The sequence below is a fragment of the Phyllobates terribilis genome, unplaced genomic scaffold (assembly GCF_046119375.1).
Source record: "Phyllobates terribilis strain yellow unplaced genomic scaffold, ASM4611937v1 Scaffold_13__5_contigs__length_258822181, whole genome shotgun sequence".
In the NCBI taxonomy this organism is placed as follows: domain Eukaryota; kingdom Metazoa; phylum Chordata; class Amphibia; order Anura; family Dendrobatidae; genus Phyllobates; species Phyllobates terribilis.
Window position 1 is genome coordinate 230,312,289 of NW_027362773.1, and position 14,839 is coordinate 230,327,127.

At 42.2% G+C, this 14,839-nt stretch overlaps 1 protein-coding gene across 4 annotated transcripts in view; it reads left to right on the forward strand.

Moving 5' to 3' along the window:
• Positions 1 to 14,839, forward strand: part of ZDHHC1 (zDHHC palmitoyltransferase 1) — a 43,168-nt gene that overhangs the window by 9,072 nt on the left and 19,257 nt on the right. The window lies entirely within an intron of this gene.

Below are 14,839 nucleotides of genomic sequence, written 5' to 3' on the forward strand. Positions count from 1 at the left end.
TTTCTCCCTGTTTTTAGTTTTTATCGCAGTCAAGCTTGAGAAGCCCAGCTCACATAGATATGTGGTTGAAAATGGGAGCAATGTCAAAATAGCTTTGTTGGCCAGAATGGGAAACTCCTTGGCAACAGATAACCAAAAACTGTCCAAAGGAAGATCAGCAAACTTTAGCTTTAAACCGCAATCTTGCTTCAGTTCAACGAGTTCCTCTTGCTCCTTTAAAATCATGTCCTTTCCAGCAACGGATAATGATCTGTATGGGTCCCTAACCCAGTCAAGGCATTCTGTGAAGGCTGAAGAGAAATAGAACGATAACTTCTCCTCAAGAGTTTTCAAATGTCTGCCAATCGCTTCGCACATTGCAGCAGTATTGTCATCATGCAGTTTCTCGGTGAGTGGGAACATCTGAAGGTTGCCACCCTGCACATGTTGTTGCCAGAGCTGCACCTTTAAACGGAATCCGTTCATTTTATCAGTGCTTGTAAGCAGGTTTTCATTTCGACCTTGCATCCGTGTGTTTAGTTCATTCAGATATTGAAATATATCAGCCAGGTATGCCAGCTTTGCACACCACTCATCACTTGCAAGCAGCTTTGAATAATCGGACCTCTCGTTTGTAAGAAATATTTTAAGTTCCTCTCGCAACTCATACACACGGGCCAGCACTTTGCCGCGTGACAGCCACCTGACCTCCGTGTGGAGCAATAAGATTTTATGTTCCGCTCCTATTTCTGTACACAAAGACGCAAATAAGCGACATCTCAAAGGTCGCGTCTTCACAAAGTTCACTATGCGCACAACATCATCCAACACAGGAGCTAGATCTGCTGGTAAGGTCTTTGCAACGAGGGCCTCACGGTGCAAGAAACTGTGGGTAGCAAGAACATCTGGGTTTCTTTCTTTAACCCTACTTACAAAGCCTTTGATGCACCCGACCATGGCTGCGGCTCCATCAGTGCAGACACCTGTGCAGTTTTCCCATTTAAGTCCACTTTTATCAAGATATTCCGATGTGACTTGGAATATTGCCTCTCCTGTTGATTTTTCTGTCAGTGCCTTGCAAAATAGGAAGTTTTCTCTAATGGCTTCACCATCCACAAAACGCACATTGGCCAACAACTGACAATGTCCACTGATATCCGTCGACTCATCAAGTTGCAAGGCAAATTTCTTACTGATGCGCACCTTTTCCAAAACAACTGTTTCAATGTCCGCAGACAAGTCATCAATCCGTCTGGTAATTGTGTTATCAGAGAGAGGCACTTTAGTTATCTCTTTAGCTGCTTCAGGGCCAAGCATCTCATTTACAATAGCTTTACAAGCTGGTAGTATTAATGTTTCTGCCACAGTGTGGGACTTTTTTGATTTAGCTATGAGTTCAGCAACAAGGTAGCTAGCTTTGAGGGCTCTCTCATTTACCTTTGTGCTTTTTCTCAAAAAAGTTGCCCCTTTCTCATTGTTTGTACGTAAGCGTACAAAATACTCCATCGGTTTATTTTGAACGGAAGGGTGTTTCGTTTGGAGATGGCGTTTAAGTTTGCTTGGCACCATAGCGCTATTGGAAAGCTTCTCACCACACACCAAGCACAGTGGTGTTGGTGCTGTCGCATCCCCAGTGGAAGTAAATCCAAATGAAAGATAGCTTTCACTCTATTGCCTTGAGCTCACCGTCTTGTCTTTTTTCTTTTGTCGAACTCTCATACTAGGGCCTTCATTTGGGTTAGAATTGTGTCCACGGTCCTGTTCGGCATTTGCCTTTTCCATTCTCCATCACTGCTGAGATAGTGTGCGCAGCCACACACTAAAATAGAAGAGTATTACATTATCTGCCACACTTAAAGGACCTCTGCTAGGCATATTTCATTCCTGAGGGCTTAAAAAGCAGCTCTCGTGGTGACAAGAAGCTGATTTAAACCCCCCAAGAGTGAACTTCGCGAGAGCTGTATGTGTGTGATAATAACTTATATTACTACGGTCTGCATTTCCTGCTTGAATTGACACTAGTGACGTAGCACTCAGCTTTCTCTATAAGTAGAATAGAGCCGGCTGCCAAGTGCTACGCCACTAGAGTCAATTCAAGCAGGACATGACTGCTGAAGAACGGTACTAATATCATTTATTATTCCATACATACAACTCTCACGGAGTTCACTCTTGGGGGTTTTAAATCAGCTTCTTACCACCACAAGAGCTACTTTTTTAGCCCTCAAGAGTGAAATATGCCTGGCAGAGGTCCTTTCAATAAATTATTTATTTTAAAAAAGTGAAATAAAAAAGGATAAACCCCTCATATATTCAATCCCATGTAACCTCATAAATACAGTCCCACGTATATGAGCACATGATTATCAGCATCATATACTGTGGTGATGTGCACTGTACAGCGCCACAGTATATGGTGCTGATTATTATGTGGCTCATATACTGCAATATAAAGGGGTACAATGAGAAGTACTATGGCCATGAGGCCAGAGTACAAGTGCCAGCTCATATACTCAGCATATGAGCTGGTACTTGTAGTACTCCAGCCTCATGACTATAGTATTTCTCATTTTACATTTCTCATTGTTATATGCAGTATACTGCTGGAGTACTAAAAGTACCAACTCATATGCTGAGTATTCTGCCAACAGTTCATATACTCAGGCAAAAGCTCATATAGTCAGCATTATTGGCGGGCATTACCTTGGCGGCGGGCAAATACGAGAGTCTCTCCGCTCTCAGGATGACACGCCGGCCTCGGTGACGTCATTAAGTCGCGCGAGGTTCAAAGCTTGTTCATGTGTTATTGTACACGTCTCCTACATTGTAAGAAGGCGTGACTGCGCATCGAGCACATTGCCGGGAAACAAAACACAGGGGGCACCATAGTTTGGGGAACTTTCCCCGCGCACACCGCCGCGGAACACTGGTTGAAAATCACTGCCTTAGATGACTGTCGGGGGGGGACTACGGCTCGGCCGATCATTCACCCCGGACACCTTAGATCAGGGTTCCCCAACTCCAGTCCTCAAGGCCCACCAACAGGTCATGTTTTCAGGATTTCCTTAGTATTGCACAGGTGATGTAACTATTGCCTGTGCTGATGATGGAATTATCACCTGTGCAATACTAAGGAAATCCTGAAAACATGACCTGTTGGTGGGCCTTGAGGACTGGAGTTGGGGAACCCTGCCTTAGATGACTGTCGGGGGGGACTACGGCTCGGCCGATCATTTACCCCGGACACCTTAGATGACTGTCGGGGGGGGCTACGGCTCGGCCGATCATTTACCCCGGACACCTTAGATGACTGTCTGGGGGACTACGGCTAGGCGATCATTCACCCCGGACACCTTAGATGACTGTCGGGGGGACTACGGCTCGGCCGATCGTTCACCCTGGACACCTTAGATGACCGTCGGGGGGGACTATGGCTCGTCCGATAATTCAGCTGGCTGCTATCTCAGCTGTTTGTCTCATCCACTGAAGCACTCACTAGGCCAAGTGCTTGTTTGTTCCCTATAGAAGAGCCGCTGTCTTATCCCTAGCGATTTTATCTTTTAGAGAACAAAAGGATTGGCGGTACAAAATCGGACATACCAGATCTTTAACTCCCCTGACTATCATGTCTGGACCCCACATGTACATTAGACTCTCAGCCCAACCAGTCTACTCGAATGAACATGGGGGGCATTAGACTGACGAGAGTCAGATCTTTTGAACGCTGCTGAGATGATACAGATTGGATGACGTTCGCTCTCTGTTCTATACTTGGGGATTAAAATCCGGTGTTCTCTTGTCATACTGATATCTTATTTTTTTCGGAAGCGGCCAGCTGGCAAGGCAATATAACATTCTCCCAGTAGTGATGTTGGAAAAAGAAAATACAACCAATGAGTCTGCATTATGTTATTTGATTTCTCTGGGACCTCTTATGTATTTGCGACTCATGTTTTAAAGTAAATCTGCCTCCAGATTTCATCAAACAATTTGCATTCATTATTAAATGGATCTCTGAGACCTGATGACCTTGGTGTACTTACTTTGAAACGTCATGTTAAAATGGCTGTGTAATCTGTTATTAAAGTTTTCCTGCCTAATATGAAAATAAAGATTTTAGAAGTTCATCTTCATCACTGGCTTTACACCTTTTTCTTTCTATTTTTGTGTTTTTTTGCCCCTTTTTTTGTTTTCAGTTCATTATTGTGAAGTCTATTTTAGATGTGCTCGCGTGTTTTTCTTTTCTTTTTTTTTTTTTCCCGATTTGTGGACGGAGTTTTTACCGATTTTTCTCATGTTTTCGCCTGATTCATCATCAATTGCGACTTTTTAAAAGGTTACAAGATTTGGCGCAACTCCAGAACTCCCTTGGTGTATTTTTCAGTGCATTAGTATTTTACTGCAATTTTTGTGCCCTTTTGCAAAACTGTTGACTTTTGGTGCCAAAAAATTTTCAAAGACAGTTCAAGATTAGGAAAAGAGAACATTTTTGACTTTGCACCAAATTCTTGAATCACATGCACCTTTTTTTAAGACTTTGGCGCCAAAACAGAATACCACAAGAGAAGGAAAAAGGAAAGTGACTTAAAAAAATGCAAATTCTTGTGTTCTTTTTCAAACTAAGTATCCCAGCCTCATGAGGTCTAAACTCTACTTAGTAATGTATTGGTAGAAACAAGGAGAGAAATAAACGATCAAAAAGCCATAAATATATAAATATATCAAAAGTTTATTTAACACATAATAGCATAAAGGGGTAGAATACAGATACCATGGACAGAAACCAAAATCCACGTGTTGAGTATATCATTGTATAGTTGCAAAATTGCAAAATAAATAGTCACTACCGTAGCCCCATAGTCAAAGGTACAATCAATAGATATCTATCAGAAAGTCATAATGTGCCCTTAGACATAACAATAGTATTCATGTAGCAATCACATATAAAGCCATAGAGGTCCCGCTATACATACCAATGGAAAATAAAGAAGGGAGAGCTATAAGCAAGCAGTCAGGGCACAGGGGCAGAGGACAAGCTACACACGTGGAGCAGGAACCCCGACGCGCGTTTCGGATGTCCCTTCGTCAGGGGGCTTGGAGACATGTGTGGAGGATCCACGTTATATCGGCATTACGCGATGCCGAAAACCGGAAGTGACCGGAAGTGACGCATGCGTCACCATGGAGATCGCGACGCCAAGCGGCGTCCGCGTCACATGACAACCGGCGGCAGGCCACACGTGACCCGACGCCGGAAGGCACCAGAGACGCGGAGAGCCGGTCAGCGTCTAGAGTTCACAGGGCACATACAAGGATATAGCAATGCATATACATTCTATGCATTGGGACAGTATGGAGCCAAATATCTATCAGAACAAATGAAATACATTGAACCACACATCCACAGCATGACCATGAAGAGATATACATAATATGGTATGATAACATGAAGTCACTGTAGTGGCCCCAAGGTGTTGGATCGCAGTATAATATTACCGATTACAACATAGAGGGAGGCCATCAACTTAATAAATCTACATCCATTTATATATATATATATATTTTAGTAATGACCACATATCATCCACCCATAAATTACAGGGTATTACATACCACATATATACATCTATATAATGATCATGCAGGATCCATATTTTCATGTCATGGAATTCAATACATGTCAAATAGATTTTATTAAAACACCAAGGCAAACAATATTAACCCAAGTGAACGGTTAGCATCTCATGGCCGTAGATTTTCACTCTCTGTTATGTGTAGTTAATTCGGTCCACTGAAACTGTCCCAACGTATAGTGTGAAAGAGCATTCAAAAATAAAACAAGATCCTAAACAACACAAAAAAAAAACCGTAAGTTAAAAACATATAAAAGAATAATAATAAACAAAAATTATCCATAGAACCTGTTTAGACGGTATAATCGTAGTCACATATAGCAAAGTAATGTGATAAGCAGGTGCAAAAGGCAGACGATCAGAGAAAAGGTGCATAACTAATGCTTTCATTTAGTCCTACTGGGTGGAGGGTATTCAAGGTCCAGATCCAGCGGGACTCAAGTTGGGCCAATTTCTGTCCGATTTTTCCCCCTCGTATATTGGGTATAATTGAATCAATCCCCCTAATCCTAAAAACCGAGGCGTCGCAATTGTGATAGATTTTAAAATGGCGCGGTATAGTCTTAAGGGTGGATGTATCCGTGTGGTCGGCAGCAGCAATAATCCCCAACACATGTTCGCGAATCCGAACCTTGAATTGTCGGGTAGTCATCCCTACATATAGTAATCCACATGGGCATGCAGCCGAATATATCACATATTTGGTGGTACATGTGATAAATTTTTGGATCTTGTAGATTTTGGACCCATCAGATCCCAGGAACGTATCGCAACGTTCAACGTTTGGGCATGCCACACACCGACCACACGGAGTACACCCAGATCTCCCAGGCTGTCCGTCCAGAAATGTGCCACCCCCAGAGCCCTCATAATGTGACCGTACTAGATAATCACGAAGATTCCTAGACCGTCTAGTGGTGATTGATGGTTTATCCGAGATAAACCTTGAAATAATCGGATCGGCCTTCAAGATATGCCATGATTTAGATAATTCCCTCGTCTCAGAGGGATACTGGGAGTTAAAGCTCGTGACAAATCTAACTTGCCCAGAGTTACATCTCCTGTTTTTATTGTCATATAGTAAACTATTTCGGGAAGTGTGCTTAGCCCTATTATACGCCCTTTTGATCATGCGTCGGCTGTATCCTCGAGCGAAAAACCTATCACTCAACTCCAACGCCTGTCTCTCGAAGTCAGCATCTGTGGAGCAGATCCTCCGAATGCGGAGAAACTGACCCACAGGTACCGACTGAATAACATGTCCAGGGTGTGAGGAAGAGGCATGCAGTAGCATATTAGTAGATGTGGGTTTACGATATACAGAAGTTTGTATGCAGTTATTATCATCTCTCTTTAAGGACACATCTAGGAATTCAATCTGATGGTAATCGAATTGATATGTTAAATGAATATTACGATTGTTATCATTTAAATGCTTCATGAATACCTCCAATGAAGCTATATTTCCCTGCCAGATCAAAAGGACATCATCGATGTACCGCGTCCATAAGAGGACGCCGCCCATCGATTCACTATGATCTGACAGGCTGAGGTCCCTTTCCCACAGCCCCAGGAACAGGCAGGCGTAGGCCGGAGCAAAGGCCGCACCCATAGCTGTCCCCTGGAGCTGCAGAAAGAAGGACCCCTTAAAAACAAAGAAATTATGATGAAGGGCAAATTGAAGGAGTTCGAGGATAAGATCCCTAAGTGGGCCTGGTAAAGATGATGTACCCAAAAAGAATCTTACGGCTGCAAGTCCGTCCACATGTCTAATGTTAGTGTACAATGACTCAACATCCGCAGCCACCAGTACAGTGTCATTCTCAATATGTAAACAATCCACTCTCCTCAATAATTCACCTGTATCTTTCAAAAAGGATGGCAGACTCTCCACCAGCGGCTGCAGATGTGAGTCAATCCACCTACCGACATTCTCCAAGAAGTTCCCCTCTCCTGAAATAATGGGGCGACCCGGGGGGGCAACAGCATCTTTATGAATTTTCGGTAGTAGGCACAATGTAGAGATTGTTGGCTCAGATACAATCAGAGCGGCAGCCAATTCCTTCGTGATGGTACCCTCATCTACTGCCTTGTGAACAATAGATTTAAGTTCCGTCACATATGATGTTAAGGGATTGTATGTAAGTTTTTTATAACATATTTTGTTATTTAGCTGACGGTATGCCTCTTTCTCATACATTGACCTTGGCCAGATAACAATATTGCCCCCCTTATCCGCCGGTTTTATCAATATATCAGGTATTTTCTGTAATGCACTGAGTCTCACACGTTCGTCTCTTGTCAGATTGTCGCGGCGGGCCCCATGGCGGGACAAAGCCCTGAGTTCCCCCGAGACAATCCGAACAAAGAGGTCCACGTTGGCACAGGTCGCCATGGGGGGGAACTTCTTGGAGCGGGGACGTATAGACTCAGGGATCTTACCTCCTATAGGAGTATTATGTTCAGAAGATAATTCCTCGAGTGTCCTTAGCGCTGCCTGTTCCTCCTCTGTTGGGAAAAGATCATTGAGACCACCATCAAAGAAGTGTTTCTTAAAGATCAAAGATCGAGCAAAAATATGCAAGTCTTTTATTGTGGAAAATATATCAAATTGTGCAACCGGTGCAAAAGATAGCCCCCTACTTAGTAAGGAGTGATCTGACTGAGTCAATATATAATTACTGAGGTTAATTACCTTAGTATTATTCCTCTTATAATCAGGAGATTTAGAATCATGACGTTTGTATGGATGGAAGCTGACATCCCGCAGCCTTTTATTGGAGGTCCCGGACCTTGTCAGCATAGATGAAGAGGAAATCTCGGAACACCCACTTGTTGATGTAGCGGAAGAGTTCGAAAGTTTCCGCAGGGGGTTAGGTATTTGCACTCCAGTCTTACGCCAGAAATATATCTTCTTCTGGTGGTAGTCCTTCAGATCTCTATTAAATTTAGATATCTGTAAATCATGTATCTTTTTAACTGTAGAATCTAGGATTTTATCAATCTGAGAGTCAAAGTAGGCAATCTTCTCAGATGGATAGCAGGATCTAATATCAGCCTGGGCCGTATCTATTTGTCCATCTAATTCCAAGATGGATCTAGAGTTTAAGTCTATTAGGAGCTGCAAGAGGGACATGGAACATTTAGTACATGTCTCCTCCCATTTATTAATAAAAAGTTCATCGTCCACCGGAAATGTGGGAGTAACCCGGATCCGCAGTCCTCTTGGGATCATCTGTCGACCAATATATTTTCCCAAGAATGCCCTATTCCACCACAGTTTGGTTCTTTTGATTAGCAGATTTTGAATCATAGTAGATTTATCTTCCCATCCCCGATCATCTACCTCTTGCACATCCGTCACATCACCCCCAAATGCTTGCTCAAATTGGGATAGCCAGGACTTTTCCTTAGCCCTGTAATCCATAATACCAGAACAGAGAGCACCTGTGCAAAACACAGCAATCGTTAGATAATACATACAGTTCATGGAAGCAGCAGTAGTTTATATCCCATACGGGAGTCATCAATATTATGCTCAATAAGTATTTTCATATCCAGGACTACTAGGATGTGGACATATAATAGGCTAAATCGTAAGCAAAACATATGTTAGAAACAAGGAGAGAAATAAACGATCAAAAAGCCATAAATATATAAATATATCAAAAGTTTATTTAACACATAATAGCATAAAGGGGTAGAATACAGATACCATGGACAGAAACCAAAATCCACGTGTTGAGTATATCATTGTATAGTTGCAAAATTGCAAAATAAATAGTCACTACCGTAGCCCCATATTCAAAGGTACAATCAATAGATATGTATCAGAAAGTCATAATGTGCCCTTAGACATAACAATAGTATTCATGTAGCAATCACATATAAAGCCATAGAGGTCCCGCTATACATACCAATGGAAAATAAAGAAGGGAGATCTATAAGCAAGCAGTCAGGGCACAGGGGCAGAGGACAAGCTACACACGTGGAGCAGGAGCCCCGACGCCACTACAGTGACTTCATGTTATCATACCATATTATGTATATCTCTTCATGGTCATGCTGTGGATGTGTGGTTCAATGTATTTCATTTGTTCTGATAGATATTTGGCTCCATACTGTCCCAATGCATAGAATGTATATGCATTGCTATATCCTTGTATGTTCCCTGTGAACTGACCTTGCACGCATGCGCACTGTGGATATAATGATATACTCAACACGTGGATTTTGGTTTCTGTCCATGGTATCTGTATTCTACCCCTTTATGCTATTATGTGTTAAATAAACTTTTGATATATTTATATATTTATGGTTTTTTGATCGTTTATTTCTCTCCTTGTTTCTAACATATGTTTTGCTTACGATTTAGCCTATTATATGTCCACATCCTAGTAGTCCTGGATATGAAAATACTTATTGAGCATAATATTGATGACTCCCGTATGGGATATAAACTACTGCTGCTTCCATGAACTGTATGTATTATCTAACGATTGCTGTGTTTTGCACAGGTGCTCTCTGTTCTGGTATTATGGATTACAGGGCTAAGGAAAAGTCCTGGCTATCCCAATTTGAGCAAGCATTTGGGGGTGATGTGACGGATGTGCAAGAGGTAGATGATCGGGGATGGGAAGATAAATCTACTATGATTCAAAATCTGCTAATCAAAAGAACCAAACTGTGGTGGAATAGGGCATTCTTGGGAAAATATATTGGTCGACAGATGATCCCAAGAGGACTGCGGATCCGGGTTACTCCCACATTTCCGGTGGACGATGAACTTTTTATTAATAAATGGGAGGAGACATGTACTAAATGTTCCATGTCCCTCTTGCAGCTCCTAATAGACTTAAACTCTAGATCCATCTTGGAATTAGATGGACAAATAGATACGGCCCAGGCTGATATTAGATCCTGCTATCCATCTGAGAAGATTGCCTACTTTGACTCTCAGATTGATAAAATCCTAGATTCTACAGTTAAAAAGATACATGATTTACAGATATCTAAATTTAATAGAGATCTGAAGGACTACCACCAGAAGAAGATATATTTCTGGCGTAAGACTGGAGTGCAAATACCTAACCCCCTGCGGAAACTTTCGAACTCTTCCGCTACATCAACAAGTGGGTGTTCCGAGATTTCCTCTTCATCTATGCTGACAAGGTCCGGGACCTCCAATAAAAGGCTGCGGGATGTCAGCTTCCATCCATACAAACGTCATGATTCTAAATCTCCTGATTATAAGAGGAATAATACTAAGGTAATTAACCTCAGTAATTATATATTGACTCAGTCAGATCACTCCTTACTAAGTAGGGGGCTATCTTTTGCACCGGTTGCACAATTTGATATATTTTCCACAATAAAAGACTTGCATATTTTTGCTCGATCTTTGATCTTTAAGAAACACTTCTTTGATGGTGGTCTCAATGATCTTTTCCCAACAGAGGAGGAACAGGCAGCGCTAAGGACACTCGAGGAATTATCTTCTGAACATAATACTCCTATAGGAGGTAAGATCCCTGAGTCTATACGTCCCCGCTCCAAGAAGTTCCCCCCCATGGCGACCTGTGCCAACGTGGACCTCTTTGTTCGGATTGTCTCGGGGGAACTCAGGGCTTTGTCCCGCCATGGGGCCCGCCGCGACAATCTGACAAGAGACGAACGTGTGAGACTCAGTGCATTACAGAAAATACCTGATATATTGATAAAACCGGCGGATAAGGGGGGCAATATTGTTATCTGGCCAAGGTCAATGTATGAGAAAGAGGCATACCGTCAGCTAAATAACAAAATATGTTATAAAAAACTTACATACAATCCCTTAACATCATATGTGACGGAACTTAAATCTATTGTTCACAAGGCAGTAGATGAGGGTACCATCACGAAGGAATTGGCTGCCGCTCTGATTGTATCTGAGCCAACAATCTCTACATTGTGCCTACTACCGAAAATTCATAAAGATGCTGTTGCCCCCCCGGGTCGCCCCATTATTTCAGGAGAGGGGAACTTCTTGGAGAATGTCGGTAGGTGGATTGACTCACATATGCAGCCGCTGGTGGAGAGTCTGCCATCCTTTTTGAAAGATACAGGTGAATTATTGAGGAGAGTGGATTGTTTACATATTGAGAATGACACTGTACTGGTGGCTGCGGATGTTGAGTCATTGTACACTAACATTAGACATGTGGACGGACTTGCAGCCGTAAGATTCTTTTTGGGTACATCATCTTTACCAGGCCCACTTAGGGATCTTATCCTCGAACTCCTTCAATTTGCCCTTCATCATAATTTCTTTGTTTTTAAGGGGTCCTTCTTTCTGCAGCTCCAGGGGACAGCTATGGGTGCGGCCTTTGCTCCGGCCTACGCCTGCCTGTTCCTGGGGCTGTGGGAAAGGGACCTCAGCCTGTCAGATCATAGTGAATCGATGGGCGGCGTCCTCTTATGGACGCGGTACATCGATGATGTCCTTTTGATCTGGCAGGGAAATATAGCTTCATTGGAGGTATTCATGAAGCATTTAAATGATAACAATCGTAATATTCATTTAACATATCAATTCGATTACCATCAGATTGAATTCCTAGATGTGTCCTTAAAGAGAGATGATAATAACTGCATACAAACTTCTGTATATCGTAAACCCACATCTACTAATATGCTACTGCATGCCTCTTCCTCACACCCTGGACATGTTATTCAGTCGGTACCTGTGGGTCAGTTTCTCCGCATTCGGAGGATCTGCTCCACAGATGCTGACTTCGAGAGACAGGCGTTGGAGTTGAGTGATAGGTTTTTCGCTCGAGGATACAGCCGACGCATGATCAAAAGGGCGTATAATAGGGCTAAGCACACTTCCCGAAATAGTTTACTATATGACAATAAAAACAGGAGATGTAACTCTGGGCAAGTTAGATTTGTCACGAGCTTTAACTCCCAGTATCCCTCTGAGACGAGGGAATTATCTAAATCATGGCATATCTTGAAGGCCGATCCGATTATTTCAAGGTTTATCTCGGATAAACCATCAATCACCACTAGACGGTCTAGGAATCTTCGTGATTATCTAGTACGGTCACATTATGAGGGCTCTGGGGGTGGCACATTTCTGGACGGACAGCCTGGGAGATCTGGGTGTACTCCGTGTGGTCGGTGTGTGGCATGCCCAAACGTTGAACGTTGCGATACGTTCCTGGGATCTGATGGGTCCAAAATCTACAAGATCCAAAAATTTATCACATGTACCACCAAATATGTGATATATTCGGCTGCATGCCCATGTGGATTACTATATGTAGGGATGACTACCCGACAATTCAAGGTTCGGATTCGCGAACATGTGTTGGGGATTATTGCTGCTGCCGACCACACGGATACATCCACCCTTAAGACTATACCGCGCCATTTTAAAATCTATCACAATTGCGACGCCTCGGTTTTTAGGATTAGGGGGATTGATTCAATTATACCCAATATACGAGGGGGAAAAATCGGACAGAAATTGGCCCAACTTGAGTCCCGCTGGATCTGGACCTTGAATACCCTCCACCCAGTAGGACTAAATGAAAGCATTAGTTATGCACCTTTTCTCTGATCGTCTGCCTTTTGCACCTGCTTATCACATTACTTTGCTATATGTGACTACGATTATACCGTCTAAACAGGTTCTATGGATAATTTTTGTTTATTATTATTCTTTTATATGTTTTTAACTTACGTTTTTTTTTTTGTGTTGTTTAGGATCTTGTTTTATTTTTGAATGCTCTTTCACACTATACGTTGGGACAGTTTCAGTGGACCGAATTAACTACACATAACAGAGAGTGAAAATCTACGGCCATGAGATGCTAACCGTTCACTTGGGTTAATATTGTTTGCCTTGGTGTTTTAATAAAATCTATTTGACATGTATTGAATTCCATGACATGAAAATATGGATCCTGCATGATCATTATATAGATGTATATATGTGGTATGTAATACCCTGTAATTTATGGGTGGATGATATGTGGTCATTACTAAAATATATATATATATATATATAAGTGGATGTAGATTTATTAAGTTGATGGCCTCCCTCTATGTTGTAATCGGTAATATTATACTGCGATCCAACACCTTGGGGCCACTACAGTGACTTCATGTTATCATACCATATTATGTATATCTCTTCATGGTCATGCTGTGGATGTGTGGTTCAATGTATTTCATTTGTTCTGATAGATATTTGGCTCCATACTGTCCCAATGCATAGAATGTATATGCATTGCTATATCCTTGTATGTGCCCTGTGAACTGACCTTGCACGCATGCGCACTGTGGACTCTAGACGCTGACCGGCTCTCCGCGTCTCTGGTGCCTTCCGGCGTCGGGTCACGTGTGGCCTGCCGCCGGTTGTCATGTGACGCGGACGCCGCTTGGCGTCGCGATATCCATGGTGACGCATGCGTCACTTCCGGTCACTTCCGGTTTTCGGCATCGCGTAATGCCGATATAACGTGGATCCTCCACACATGTCTCCAAGCCCCCTGACGAAGGGACATCCGAAACGCGCGTCGGGGCTCCTGCTCCACGTGTGTAGCTTGTCCTCTGCCCCTGTGCCCTGACTGCTTGCTTATAGATCTCCCTTCTTTATTTTCCATTGGTATGTATAGCGGGACCTCTATGGCTTTATATGTGATTGCTACATGAATACTATTGTTATGTCTAAGGGCACATTATGACTTTCTGATAGATATCTATTGATTGTACCTTTGAATATGGGGCTACGGTAGTGACTATTTATTTTGCAATTTTGCAACTATACAATGATATACTCAACACGTGGATTTTGGTTTCTGTCCATGGTATCTGTATTCTACCCCTTTATGCTATTATGTGTTAAATAAACTTTTGATATATTTATATATTTATGGCTTTTTGATCGTTTATTTCTCTCCTTGTTTCTAACATATGTTTTGCTTACGATTTAGCCTATTATATGTCCACATCCTAGTAGTCCTGGATATGAAAATACTTATTGAGCATAATATTGATGACTCCCGTATGGGATATAAACTACTGCTGCTTCCATGAACTGTATGTATTTAGTAATGTATTGGGAAATTTGCTGATAAATCTGCTTTATTTGATATGAACATTTAAATTGACTCCAATGTTACATGTATTTAAATTATAGAAAATGTTGTGTGTAAATGAACTGCACTCTCTCTTTT